The sequence below is a fragment of the Medicago sativa genome, chromosome 6 (genome assembly GCF_051527215.1).
Source record: "Medicago sativa cultivar Bolivia chromosome 6, Bolivia_mono, whole genome shotgun sequence".
In the NCBI taxonomy this organism is placed as follows: domain Eukaryota; kingdom Viridiplantae; phylum Streptophyta; class Magnoliopsida; order Fabales; family Fabaceae; genus Medicago; species Medicago sativa.
The window spans coordinates 35,612,361-35,627,696 of NC_140754.1; the positions used below are offsets into that span (position 1 = coordinate 35,612,361).

A 15,336-nucleotide genomic window follows, 5' to 3' on the forward strand; every position below is an offset into this window, starting at 1 on the left:
AATTCAAAATCATATCTAAGGACCGATTATTAGATTCATGATATCTTTGATATTAATAAAATGGTAAGTATAGTCCCAGTTTCATGTCATGATATCTTTTTAAATAAATTTGTGTTTTATTATCTTAGTTCTCCGCTAACATTGAGGGAAATATTTCACTTTCAAAGTTAGCAATTCATAAATAACAATAAGCTACTGATTGAACAAACGCAACAAGTACTCAATTGAATTGTAGCTGACAACAACAAAACAGAAAGAAGAATATGTTAAACAGAAACTTAAATAATCACTAAATGATCGAAACCTTGCTCGTTATGTCATCAAGGGCGAGCTCTCTTGTTGTTATTGCATGATGGACACTTGTATATCTCGATATGCTTAGCCCTAGCAGGGGTGATATTCACACATTTCCCATGGAACCACCTTTCACAAACGTCACAGAAAATCCAGAATTCATCAGGGCCATATTGCTCACCGCATGCACCACATGAGTTATCTCCGCGTTCATCTTCATCTTCCTCAGAAAGTTCTTCCACCTCCTCGTCTTTAGGTAACTCCAAAGCCTTAGTCTGCTTATATTAGATGCATCATTATGTTAAAATAAATCAAACAAGACTTAAGAGAAAATTCAAAATTATAAACACATAACTGCCATATATCCAACAAGTATTAAGGATGTCATTGAAAATGCATACCTTCCCAATCAATGTGTTAAAATCTACAAACTGCATTTCACTCGCAGCATCTTCTCGTTGAAATTCAATGCCCAGTACATTTTCAATGTTTGGTCCAGAGGAATGAGAAATTTCTTCCTCAATTATTTTTCTCTCTGGCCTTATAGCACTATTATCAAGTATTTGAAGTTGCTCTATCTCCATATGGGAATTCAGTCTACCATTATCATTATCACCAATAACAATGGTGCCATCCCAATTTATTTTATGAGTTGAAGACAAAGGACTAGGATCAGAAAATAAAACATTTCCAGCCCAATCCTCGGTACCCATTGCCACACAATGAGTCGGGCAATATTTCTCTTCTACTAAAACCTCCTGCAGCATAATAACAAATATGAAATTCAAATCTTTAAAATACAATGATAATCAGCACACTCTTACATTTTTTACCATTGTTTGAAATTGAATAAATAAAAAAGAGCCTTATTCAGCATCAAATAAAGAAAACTTATTGTGACAACTACATAAAAATAGGGAGAGAAAACCACCTTTCCCAAAGCATATTCTTCCTTTATATTACCCATAGAAAGTTCCAATTTTTTAGCTTCCATCTTGCTAAGCATTTCTGAGACACACATAAAACCAGATGCCTTGGCTATACGAACAAGTGCCCCTGTAGGCGGCTGACACTTTAGTCTCCTACATGGTTAATCTTCGTTAAGATCTAATACACAAAAAGTTACAAAATGAAAACTCCAACACCAAAATCATAAAACATGTTTTAAACCACAACTTACATGCACACACTACAGTTGCAAATGCCTCTACACTTCGGGCACATCCAATTAGTCAAAAGGTTTACCTCTTTTGCCTCTTCCCCATATCTAAATTCAACACATGATAATCGTTAGCATACAAAAAAAAAAACATGCATACAATATGTTTTTGAACCTTTGTACTCAGAATAATTTAAAATAAAAAGTTGGTCAAACCTGTCTAAGAGGCATTTTTTGCAAAACCTCAGGAAACAAGACTTCCTTTTTCTCAGGTTTTTGCATGTAGCAGCAAAAACCCTTATTTCTTGTCGGCACTTTCATGTGAAAAAAAAAACAATATTCATGTCAGCAACAAATTGAACTTTTAAATTAAAAAATAAAAGATCTGCAATTTAATTTGTCAAATTAATCTCAAGAAACTAGAAATCAACCTGGTGACAAAATTTGCTAGGAACACGGGTTTTCTTTCCAACTCGATTTCCACGGGATTTTTTTCGTGGGGAAGAAAAATTGGATTTCATGTTGTTGCAAGTTGTGGTGGGAATTTATTGAATTGGTGTTGGATTTAGAGGGATGATTTTTTGGGGTGAGCAGCGATGGAAGGGGGTTTATGGATTTTTTTTGAGGGGTCGTTTTATGATGGAGTTTGATTTAGGGGGTGGAGTTGATTTTGGTGGTTGTTGTTCTCTTGGATGTTGAAGGTAGGTCTTGGTCACCTTCCTTAAGGGTGTGTTTGGTTTTGAGGAAGAGAGTGAAAAAAGACATATGTGAGAAAAAGAGTGAACAGAGAGAAAAAGATGAGAAATATAGTAGATTTTACATATTGTTTTGTACGAGAGAAGAACAAGAGAAATATCGTAGAAAGAAGTTTGTTTAATTATCACACAATGTTTTGGTAAATTAACCAATGTGTCTTTGGATTTAGATCTCTATAGGCAATAGAAGTCATGAATGTGTGTTTTTCAAGTTGAAAACTTGTGTTGGATTAAAGTAAATGGAAGTTGTTATTAAAAATTACTGATTTTTGTTTAAAGAGACAAAAAGTTTACCGAATTTTATTATTTTAATTTTTATGGTATAATATAAATAGTAAATATTTTTGTATAAAAGTTAATAATTTCGGTACCAAAAACATGTAATATCGGTCAAAGGATTTTTTTTTAAAGAAATAAAAAGTTTGCCAAATTTTATCATATCGGTCAAAGGATTTTTTTTAAAGGAAGAAAAAGTTTACCGAATTTTATTATTTTAATTTTTTATGGTATAATATATATAGTAAATTTATTTTTTATAAAAGTTAATAATTTCGGAACCAAAAAAAATGTAATATCGGTCAAAGGATTTCTTTTTTAAAGAAAGAAAAATTTTACCAAATTTAATTATTTTAATAATTTCGGTACCAAAAAAATGTAATATGAGTCAAATGTTTTTTCCAAGTAATAAAAACTAGGCTTTTTTTTTTTGGTACATAATAAAAACTAGGCTTATTTATACCTTTAGTCCCTGCAAATAAGGTTCATTTGAAGTTTGGTCCCTGAACATACTAATTATTTCAAATAGGCACTGCAAAATTTAATTATTGAATAATTAGTCACTCAACCCAGATAATTATTGTCACATCATTGATTAACTGACCTGGGAGTGTTGAGTGGCTTGCTGACTGAGCAAAATTTGATGAGAACAGACGAAAATACCCCGGATCTTCTCAGATAAATAAGAAAGGAAAATTTTGAAGGTGAGAAAAACACAAGAAGGGTGATTAAATTGTGTTAACTTTTTCTTCTTCTTAAACTAAGTTCACAGTCCAGAATTTGGAACAATGCTCAGAGTCTAATGCAACGGATAAAGTAGAGAGAGAGAGAGAGAGAGAGAGAGAGAGAGAGAGAGAGAGAGAGAGAGAGAGAGAGAAGAGAGAGAGACAAAGCAATTATATAGGTCCCTTCCATAATCTGGTAGTAGTCCGATCCCGCTTACACTTCCAAGGAGAGTTCACTAAAATCAAGTTCTAATTACAAATACCCAAGCACACAAGCAAGAGACTTCAAATACTAAAGCACACAAGCAAAAGATTTTCGATGTTTAAGCATAAAAGCAAGAGACTTCTAAACAAACAAATTACAAAGAAATAAGTTTGGTTTGAACACTTGATATACAATCAGTGGTGTTCACAATACAAAATAAATCAGACTCTTAAGACCTTAGAATTTCGATGTTATTGCATGTTGGTGTCACTTGTATATATCGATATGCTTAGCCCTAGCAGGGGTGATATTCACACATTTCCCATGGAACCACCTCTCACAAATGTCACAGAAAATCCATAATTTATCAGGGTCATATTGCTCACTGTCAAAGTCCAAAAGATGATTTTAGTCAACTCTCTAAAAATGTAGTTGCTTACTGCGGAGGATTACCACTGGCTCTTGAAGTCCTTGGAGCTTACTTATTTGAGAGGACGGAAGAAGAATGGAGAAGTGTACTATCAAAATTAAAGAAGATTCCCAATGATCAAGTGCAACAAAAATTAAGAATCAGCTACGATGGTTTAGAAGATCACACATTAAAGGATATATTTCTTGACATATGTTGTTTCTTCATTGGAAAAAACAGAGCCGACGTTACAAAGATACTTAGTGGTTGTGAACTTCATGCTGGTATTGGAATAACACTGCTAATAGAGCGAAGCCTCCTAAACGTTGGAAAGAATAACAAGCTTCAAATGCATGATTTGCCGCGAGACATGGGAAGAGCAATTGTTGGCGAAATTGCAGCAAAAGAGCCTGCAAAGCATAGTCGATTGTGGTTTCATGAGGACATGCTGGATGTTTTGTCAAAAAATACTGTAAGAACTTTTGAGCATCCTCTATAATTTTATCATGATCATAAGACTCTTTTCATTTATTTCTGGACTAGTTTTTGTCTTCATAACTGTTGGCTGAAATTATTTGGATGCATGATTTGCATTCTCATGTTCATTATAAATGTGCTTAGGCTGCTGCACCTCTGCAGTTATATACTATACATATTACTTTCTAATTTATACAAACACAAATACAGACCTAAACAAGGCATTTTACAATAATATGTCGACATTGGTAATAGTTTGAGAAAAAAAGACATAATTGAATACCAAACACACCCTCAATCTGAAGTGTCAATGCTACCTACCTTGCTAGCAAGCAAGACAAATAAAAAAAATATTCTCTTATATTTTTTCTCAGCTTTTTATTTTTTTTTACTTCACACATGCAGGGAACAGAAAGTGTTGAGGGATTGATTTTGAAGTTGCAAAGCACAGGAAGAATTAGCTTCAGTACCAATGCTTTCCAGGAAATGAAAAAACTGAGGTTATTAAAACTTGATGGTGTTGACCTTGTTGGAACAAAATGAGTTTAACAATGAACCTTAAAGAGTTTTGATGATAACAAGGTATTAAAAATTGTAAATTGGACTAGCTAATATTTGTTCAAGTGTACATGACCATAATTAAAATAGTTACATCATCATTGGTTCTGAATGAGCAAATAAAGAGCAAAGGAAACAACAAAATTTGAAGCTTGGACGCTCCTGAAGGCAACTTGCTACTGAAGAGAAAAAGCGCTCCTGAAGTTAAGTTGCTTCTGAAGTAAGAATAGTGCTCCTGAAGAATAGTGCTTCTGAAGACAAGAGGTCCAGAAGCCATATCATCAGAAGCTGCATCATCAGAAGCTGCATCATCAGAAGCTGCCTCATCAGAAGCCATTTCACCAGAAGCTGAAGATCAACTGGATTTGCGAAGATTCAAGGATTGAAGAATCATCACTGCAAAAGCTGTCTATTAGATTCGAAAACACAACAAAGGATTAGTGGAATTTTGCAACGGTCATTTCAAAAGTGTTTGAAGGCATGTGCTTGCAATTTGGACGAAAGCGTTGACATTTGTACGAATTGTACAACCACGTTCTCCACTACTCTGTTTTGTGTCCACGCTACAAGACAAGAAAACAGCTCCAGAATACGGCTTCGCCTGCATAGATGTTCCTTTGGATAAGGAATGGATTTCAAATTGGTTCTTCATAGGACAACAAACAAATCAGGGAAAAGATCAAAGGTGAAAGATCAATCTTCAACAATGACTCTTTGATGTGCTGGCAATTTCACAACGTCTCTTTCACACCTCTATATAAAGGAGTGAAGACCTAGAGATTTGGCAATGCTGAACAACAGACTCTCAATATTTTTACAAGTGCCAAACCTCTGCTGAAATTGTTCTGCATTCACTTAGAATTTCTGTGTCTCAAAGTCATATCTTAGAAATTCTTAAGTCCATTGAGTCTGTATTTGATTTGTACTGTGAGCACCTCTGATTATATATCAAGTGTTCAACCTTAAACAATTTTCTGTGTAATTTTGTTTAGTTAGAAGTCTCTTGCAGTTGTGCTTGAGCAGGAAGTCTCTTGATTGTGTTCTTGAGCAAAGGAAGTCTCTTGCTTGTGTGCTTGAGCAAAGGAAGTCTCTTGCTTGTGTGCTTGAGCAATTGTAATCAGATATTACTCTTAGTGAAATCTCCTTGGAAGTGCAAGGGGGACTGGACTACTTCCGGATTGTGGAAGGAACCAGTATAATTGCTTTGTGTCGTTCTTCTTTTTTTTCTCTCTCTCTCTCTCTCTCTCTCTGTTTTATTCCGCTGCATGTAGATTCTGATAATCACTTCAGAAGCTGTCTCACTTAGCTTCTGATCAAGTGTGTTCAGTTTTAGGAGAAACGAAGAATTTTTCAAAACACAATTCAACCCCCCTTCTTGTGTTTTCCTCACCGTCAATTGGTATCTAGAGCCTTGGTCTGTTGTGTAACATTTAACCGTGCAACAGTCAAAGATCTGAGAAAAACATGTCTACTCCTCCTCCTACTGGTTCTGATGATACTAGCTATAAACATGTCTCACATGATTATAGTGATAGTAAGAAATCCAGTGTTGGAAAGATTCCAAAATTCAATGGAGATGCTGAAGAATTTTCTTGGTGGAAGACCAACTTTTACAGTTACATCATGAGCCTAGATGAAGAATTTTGGGATATTCTGGAAGATGGTGTTGGAGATTTAGTCCTTGATGAAGAAGGAGTTGCTGTGGATAGAAAGAAACATACTCCTGAGTTGAAGAAACTCTACAAGAAGCATCATATTATCAGAGGAGCTCTTGTCACTGCTATACCCAAAGCAGAGTACATGAAGATGAGTGACAAGTCCACTGCCAAAGCTATGTTTGCTTCTCTCTGTTCAAACTACGAAGGCAGCAAGAAGGTCAAAGAAGCTAAAGCTCTCATGCTTGTACATCAGTACCAGTTATTCAAGATGAAGGATGATGAGACTATTGAGGAGATGTACTCAAGGTTTCAAACCTTAGTCTCTGGGCTAAAGATTCTGAAGAAGAGCTATGTTGCTTCTGATCATGTAAGCAAGATACTCTGAAGCTTACCTACCAGATGGAGACCAAAGGTGACTGCCATTGAGGAAGCTAAAGATTTAAACACTTTAAGTGTCGAAGATCTTGTTAGTTCTCTCAAAGTTCATGAGTTAAGTCTTAATGAACATGAGTCTACTAAGAAGAGTAAATCAATAGCTCTTCCATCCAAAGGCAAGTCATCAAAAGCTCTCAAAGTGGTTGAATCTGAAGAAGAAGATCAATCAAGTTCAGATTCTGAACCAGATGCTGCTGAAATGGCCATGCTCTCAAACAGACTTCAATATCTGGCCAAGAAGAACATAAAGTTTTTAACCAAGAGGAGTAACTCCAGAAGCTCAAGGAAAGAAGATCAGAAGGGGTGCTTCAACTGTAAGAAGCCTGGACATTTCATTGCTGAATGCCCTGATCTTCAAAAAGAAAAGTCAAAGGACAAGTCAAAGAGGTCTACATTCAAACCAAGCAAATTCAAGAAGCAGATCAAGCAGAGTTTAATGGCAACCTGGGATGATTTGGGAAGTGAATCTGGATCTGATAAAGAGGAAGCTGATGAAGATGCAAAGGTAGTTGTTGGGTTGGTAGCAACAGCAACTTCAGAAGCTGGATCAGATTCAGACTCAGAAGATGAAAACGAGGTTTATTCCAAAATTCCCAGAGATGAACTTGTTGAGTCACTTAAAGAACTTCTTACACATTTTGAAGTAAGAACCAATGAGTTGTAGGATTTAAAAGAAAAATATGCTGATTTGGTGAAACAGCAAAAATCAACTCTATTGGATTTGAAAGCTTCTGAACAAGGACTTAGGGGCTTTGACTTCATGTGTAAAACGTATGAAGATCAGCTCAGGTTCTTATGTCAGAAGCTACAATAAAAGTGTAATGAAAAACCTTTAAGTAACCATGAAATTGCTCTTGAAGATTTTATTATATCTGGCATTGACAGAAGCAGAGTGACTTCTATGATTTATAGCATTTACAAGAACAATGGCAGAGGAATTGATTTTCCAGAAGTGAAACTTGAGAAAACCAATCTAAAATCTTGTTGTGAATGCATCAAGGAAGGTCTGAAAACCTTCTTTGTACCTGAAGGTGCTGAGTTGGAAACTGTTGTTCAATCAGAACCTGAAGCTTCTAGTTCTAAGGCTAAGATTACTTCAAAGCCAAAGAACTCTAAGTCAAAGGCTATAATCAAATCTGATTCCAAGACTTCAAAGATCAGGATCCTGAAAAGATCAGAACCTGTACCTCAGAGTCTGGTGAAACCAAAATCTGAGGTTCTGAAGTCTAAGTTTCAGAAGAAGACAGTTACTGCTTCTGAAGTACCAAAACCAAAGGTAATGGTTAATCAGAAGCAACCCAACTCACAGCACAAGGTACAAGGAGCGAAGAGTAAAGCCTTAAGCACTAACCTTCCAGGACCCATAGGACAATGGGTACCTAAATCTGAAAATGTCAATGATGCAGGTATGTCTAAGAGTGGCACCAAAGTAGAGATCATGGTACCTAGACAGCGGTTGCTTAAGACACATGACAGGAGAAAAGTCCAGTTTCCTCAGCCTAACAATGAAAGAGGGAGGAAATGTGAAATTTGGAGGCAACCAGTCAGGCAAGATCATAGGTACAGGAACTATTGGTAATTCCTCTACCTCAATTAATAATGTATGGTTGGTAGATGGACTTGAACATAACCTTTTGAGCATTAGTCAATTTTGTGACAATGGTTATGATGTGCTTTTTGAGAAAACCAACTGTACAGTAATCAACAAGGAAGACAAATCCATTGTGTTCAAGGGAAAGAGAGTTGATAATGTCTATAAAATCAATTTTTCTGAACTGGCTGATCAGAAGGTGATTTGCCTTCTATCAGTGAATGATAAGAAATGGATGTGGCACAGAAGGTTGGGACATGCTAACTGGAGGTTAATCTCTAAGCTTAGTAAGTTACAACTTGTCAAAGGGCTACCAGACATTGACTATCATTCAGATGCACTATGTGGTGCATGTCAGAGAGGGAAAATTATGAAATCATCTTTTAAAACCAAAGACATTGTTGTTTTATCTTGGTTTTCGGGTGTCAAACATTGATTACGTTTGAACCTTTTAAACCGGTGATATCTTATTTTTTCTTGGGAAGGGAAAAAGTAAGCAAAACCCTTGAGAATCGAGGTCCGGGAGTTGTTTTCGCTACGGGAAGGTGTTAGGCACCCATAACGACTATAGTATCCTATAGGAACCGTCTTTATTTTCTACGCGCGCGCTTTATTTTTAAATGCTATTTTGAAATGATATTTACACCTAAGAGTTACTAAATGAAGAATTGGAGGGAGAAGAATGTTTTTGGATTTTTGTTTTAGTTGAATTGAAGGAATTTTGTTCCTTGCCTACGTACCCGTTTAAGGGATCAAATCCACCGTAGTTCTCTTCCAAAAATGTTTTTGTTTTTGTTGGTTGATTTTAAGTTTGAAAATGGAATTTTGAAGAATAGAAGGAGGCCTCAAGGGCATGAGATTTAGAAAAGGTGAGGTGGAATTAGTTATTTGCAAAATGTGGTCTAAACATGATTATTTTTCATTGAAATTTGATTAAGAAAATGAAAGGAAAATCAATGGGATTTTGATCCCAAGGTTTATTATGAAAAAAGGTTTGAGTGATATTGTTCATTTTTTTTTGGAAAATGATTTTTCTAAGTATAAGGCCTAAACATACATCTAAACATACAATCCTAAACATACATCTAAACATGCATATTCTAGCTATATACCTAAAGTGATGTGTGTGCATGTGTCGGTGCTTGTGTCGGTGTACATTATTAGAGTCCATTGTCCTTTACATCATACCCTAGATACATTCTATGGCCTCTTTGCCAAGAAATTAAAAGAGAAAAATGGCATGAAGTAAAATATTACAAAAGCTCCTAAGTATTACATTCTAAGCCTTGGTACAAATTAAATTGCAAGAAGATAAAGGTGAATATGAGATGAGATGGGAATACTTATGAAATGATGAACAAAAGAGTTAGTGATAATAGGCATAGTATGGTAGGAAATATTGACAAAGAAATAAGGCATGATAACATGATAAAATGGCAAGGAAAGATGACAAAATACATTTAACAAGATACCAAAATTCCAAGCAAACAAAAGACCCATAACCCTCACATTGTAACTTTTTTCAAAGAGTTTTGGGGTCAGCCCTAATGTGAGAGTTACAAGAAAATTATAAGCCAAGGAATCATGATATGAAACTAGGTCTATTTTTGCACCAATTCACATATTAAAATGACAAATAACTTGCTAACTAAGCAACCAATTATCACCCATTCAAAACAGCACCAAACACTACATATTATGCAACAAATAACACCCTAAGATCACCCATCAAGTACCAATTATCATGAGCCAAGATATTGGAATTAAAACATGCAAAAAGGCTTCACTAAATATGATAAAAAAACAACACAAATCGCTCACAATCTCACATGTATTTTTCCATCAATTTTCAACATGCAAAAGGTCACAAGAAACAAGTCTTAATCACTCAAAGCAAATGTAAAAGAAATCGCAAGGTTTTGCAAGTTTTTCATCAAGATTTCCAACAAAAATTAAAGAAAAAAAACAATAAACCAAAGTAAAAATAATTCTCCAGTATTTCTTGATCAATCTTGACATGCAATATGTCAAAATTGATCAAAAAGTACAAAGAAAATTATAGGAATTTTTCCAGAATTTTTAAAGGACTTTTTGAACACGCAGGGGTGCAATTAGCAAAAAATTAGTAAAACATGCAGGAAAAGGGGGGTGCGTACAGCAAAAACGTAGTGAGAAAAAAAAACAGCAAGAAAGGCATGGGCCTGGAGCAGGTTAGTGGGTAAGGGCATGGATCATGGGTTCATGGATTCACATAAAGGAGGTTTTGCCAAAAGAAAAAATCATTTGTTACAAACTTGAAGAAAAAAACGTGAAATGTCCTTCTTCTTTCTTAAGCTACAGCGCTGGCCTCCTTCTTCTCCGGTGAGGCATCAGTTTTCCGGCACGGTGGCCGGTGATGCACCACCGTGCCGGAATTCGAAAACTCCGCCGTTTCCCAAACTTCTTTACATCAAAATGATTCCCTTCACCTCCTCTATTCAAATCCATACACAAAATTACCAAAAACTAAACAACAGAGCTGGATCTACCCTTCAATATTTCGACACTTTTCACATGTTCTTGGTTCATACCAAAAAACGGGAATGAGCAAGCAAAATAACACGAAATTCACCGCATACAAAACGAATTGGTGGATGAAAATAATACCTTGAGTTCGGATTTGGTATGGTCCTGTTATTGCTTCTTTCCACACTTTCAATCCTCTTCTTTTGCAATTTCGGTTCTTGCCTTGAGTTCGTATACGTCGCTGTTTGTTATTGAATTCGGACCAGCTCCTTCTTTTCCTCTTCCTTGCGGTTTCGGCTTGCTTCTATGGCGCCCTTGAATCGGAGGTTTGAAGGAAGTTAAGATTTCAAATTTGGGGAGCAAAAAATGAAAAAGATTGCAAGAGTAAAGCTGAATGTGAATTGAAGGTTGGTGATGGAGATTGAAGGTAGTTATGGAGGTTAAGAGGTGAAGATTGTGGTGGTTTTGATGGAGGTGTTGTGGTGGTGAGAGGTGGTTTATGAGTTTGTTATGGTGGTGGAGGAGTTTGTTAGGGTGGTTGAGTTAGTTAGAGGTGAGAAAAGTGGTTTGTTGTGGTGGTGGAAGATGAGAAAAATAGTTAGTTATGGTGGTGGTGATGTTGTTACGTGAGAGAAGAGAAGAAAGAGGGAAGAAAGAAAAATTTTTTTTGTGACTTTTTGGTGAATTTTTGTGAAAAGTGTGATAATGATTGGTGTGTTGAAAATTGACCATAGTTTGACTTATATAGGTGATGTGGTAAGTCTTGGACCAATTGGAATGGGACATGTGGCACTTGGATCTAACAAACTTTTGTGGACTAATGACATTTGGACACGTGGCACTTGGACTCTAACAAACTAAAAAAGGGATTAAAATGCAAATAATAAAAGTGCGAGGACTAAAATGAAAATTAAAACTAAAATTGAATTGAAAAAGTAAACTGAAAATTAACGTAAAACGAGACGATTAAAAACAACAAAGCAGATTAAAACGAATCAGAAATATTATGTGAAATGACCAAAACGCCCCTAGGGACTAAAATGACTCGAAACGACTTAAATGCAATTTTAAAATGATTTTTTAACAAGGGACTAAAGCAAGAGTTTATACAAGCGAATTAAAAGACTCAGAGACAATTTTTAGAATTTAAACAGGGTTTTAACACATGAAAAGACTAAAATGCCCCTAGGGGCAAAACTGACTCAAAATGACTTCAAATGCAATTTTAAAATGGACTTTGACATAAAATTGAAATGAAGACTTATTCAAATCAAATGAAAAGACTCAAACAAATTTTTAAAGGACTGAAAGAAATTTTAACATAGGAAATGACTAAAATGCCCCTAGGGGCTAAACTGACTAAAAAATGACTCAACTGATATTTTTGAAATGGATTTTGACGTGAGATTGAAACAGGGACTTATACAAACCAATTAAAAAGACTCAAACAATTTTCAAGGATTAAAATGAGTTGAATGCAGGAAATGACTAAAATACCCTTTTATGCGAATTTTGCAAGTAATATTGAAATAAAATGCAGAGAAAGATGTAATTGATCAGAGACATATCAAATGAAAATACAAGAAAAGAGGAATTGAACTAGTATTTTTAGGTCCAAAATTAGGGTATAACAACTGCCCCTATTTAAGTTTCTTTGTCCGGAGAGTCAGGAGACGAAGTCCTTGATTTGACGGGACGAAGATACTTAAATATTAACATTTGCACTGCTTTTGGACATAAAAATACGTTTTCAGATTTTCAAAAATATGAATGTCATGCAATACTTTGATTGTGAATGCAAGACAAACAACTGGAGTCCATGGAACATGTCATGTCACTGGGGATTCAGATGGACATTGACAGGGTGGACAAACCAGGGGATAGAAACAGGGTACAAGCTATTCTTTGGATCGAACTAGCCACTTGACCGAGGAATACAAAGCAAGAGATAGGTGCAAGCTGTTCTTGGGATCGAACTTGGCACTTGACCGGAAACATAGACATATAGGCAGATACAAGCTGTTCTTTGGGTCGAACTTGATACTTGATTGAAAATACAAACAGATAAACAGACACAAACTGTTCTTTGGATTGAACTGGCCGTTTGGCTGGAGACATAGACAAAAGGGTAGATACAAACGGTTCTTTGGATCGAACTCGCTTGTTGGATTATCACCACGTCATGTGGGAAGGTGCAAACTGTTCTTTTAGATCGAACTTGCCGTTTGACCGATAACAAAGCATAAGCTGGGTACAAACTGTTCTTTTAGATCGAACTTGCCGTTTGACCGATAACAAAGCATAAGCTGGGTACAAACTGTTCTTTTAGATCGAACTTGCCGTTTGACCGATAACAAAGCATAAGCTGGGTACAAACTGTTCTTTTAGATCGAACTTGCCGTTTGTCCGGAAGCATAGGCATATAAGCAGGTACAAGTGGTTCTTTTTTGGATCGAACCTGGCGCTTGACCAGTATTGAAAGTCTGGTTTAACAAGATACCCATTGAGGGTAAATTGTCATTGACTTGATTTGAAAATAGACATGACCATTTTTGTTGGCCCAAAAGCAAATTGAGAGAGAATTGACATTGATTTGAATTGAAAGTTGACATTGAAAGAGAGATTGAAAATTGAGATTGAGCAGAGACATAGACATAGACATAGACATTGGATTGGAGAGTTGCAATTGACATTGAAATTGGATTGGAATTGAATTGAAAATTGACATTGACATTGACATTGACATTGACATTGACATTGACATTGACATTGGATATTGACATTGACATTGACATTGGATATTGACATTGACATTGACATTGACATTGACATTGAGATTAGATATTGACATTGACATTGGATATTGAAATTGGAATTGAAATTGGAGATTGACATTGAAATTGGAATTGAAATTGGAGATTGGAAATTGCTTCGAATTGACATTGTATTGAAATTGAAATTGAGATTGCTTCGAATTTGACAGTTGATATGATTTGAAATTGAGATTGGAAAGTTGAGATTGCATCGAATTTGACAGTTGAAATTGAATTGAATTTGACATTGGAATTGGAATTGAAATTGAAATTGAATTTGACAGTTGACAGTTGGATATGCAACATGTATGCATGGTATAGCAAGATTATTGGATGTATGAGCACATAAAATGCATGATTATGCATGTATGAATGCTTGAAATGCATGATTGATTGGCAGTTGGACAGAGAAAGTTTCACAGAGATAGACAAAACATTGGAAGATTGGGCACGTAGTGGCTCGTGCTGCAACATATTCACAGGGGAAAACCTCTTTGGAGAGACCGTCGTTGAGAGACGTATCAAAACCATGGCTGAGGGCAATAAAACTTGTAAAGGAAATAGCCTTGGAAGGTTCTTGAATACAGGTCGCCATTGCTAGGCGTGTCAGTGCTGGGTAATCATTGGATGTTCGCATCTGTGGTCAATGCTTTTCAACATTCTTTCATTTTCAAACCCCATTTTTGCCTGAACCGCCCTTTCGGGTTTTCGATTCACCGGGGAATAATATTCTTTTCATTGCCCCATTTTTGCCTGAATTGCCTTCATAGGTTGTCAATCAGCGGGGTGCTCATTTTTTCCTAAGCCGCCCTTTCGGGTTTTCAGCTTAGCGAGCTTTTTATTTTCATTTTTCATTTTTTCATTTTCATTTTCATTTTCATTTTGTTTTTTCATTCTTGCCATTGACCACAGATCATCCTGGGGAGTAACCTGTTTGTACCATGTATTGAAATAGACATTGACATTCATTCATTCATGCATGTTTCATTGAAATGTACCCCGTTGCTCAGGTTTGCTTTCAAAATAGACAGAAAAAGATTTTTTAATTTTCAAAAATGTTTGTTTCAGACATTGACATTATCAAAATAGAAAGAAAATATTTGTATATAGCATTGAAAGTAGGAAGAAAAATAGAGTTTCAAACAATAGAAAGGCTCAAATTGATGTAGAAGAGTGAAAGTCAGCCAAGGGCATGACTCCACGGATTTACAAAGCTTGGAAAATGGTAATTTTATTGGTTGGTGATACATTGAACACGATGACCGCTACATTTCATAGAAACTTTGAATTCACAAGTACAGAAGCCTCTGATGAAGACGACCGTTGACAGTTGCAGATGCCCCAAGGGGTGATGGTGATTTGCCAGATATAGTTACTTGTCTTTTATCAACCTCATTTTTGCATGAACCGCCCTTTCGGGTTTTCGGCTCATCGAGGCGCTCATTCTTGCCTGAGTTGCGTACAATCTTCAGCGAG

The 15,336-nt window shown here is 35.9% G+C and overlaps 1 pseudogene; it reads right to left on the bottom strand.

Annotated features, from left to right (window-relative positions):
* Positions 1-320: 320 nt before the first annotated feature.
* Positions 321-15,336, bottom strand: part of LOC146914800 (PHD finger protein ALFIN-LIKE 7 pseudogene) — a 70,512-nt pseudogene continuing 55,496 nt past the window's right edge.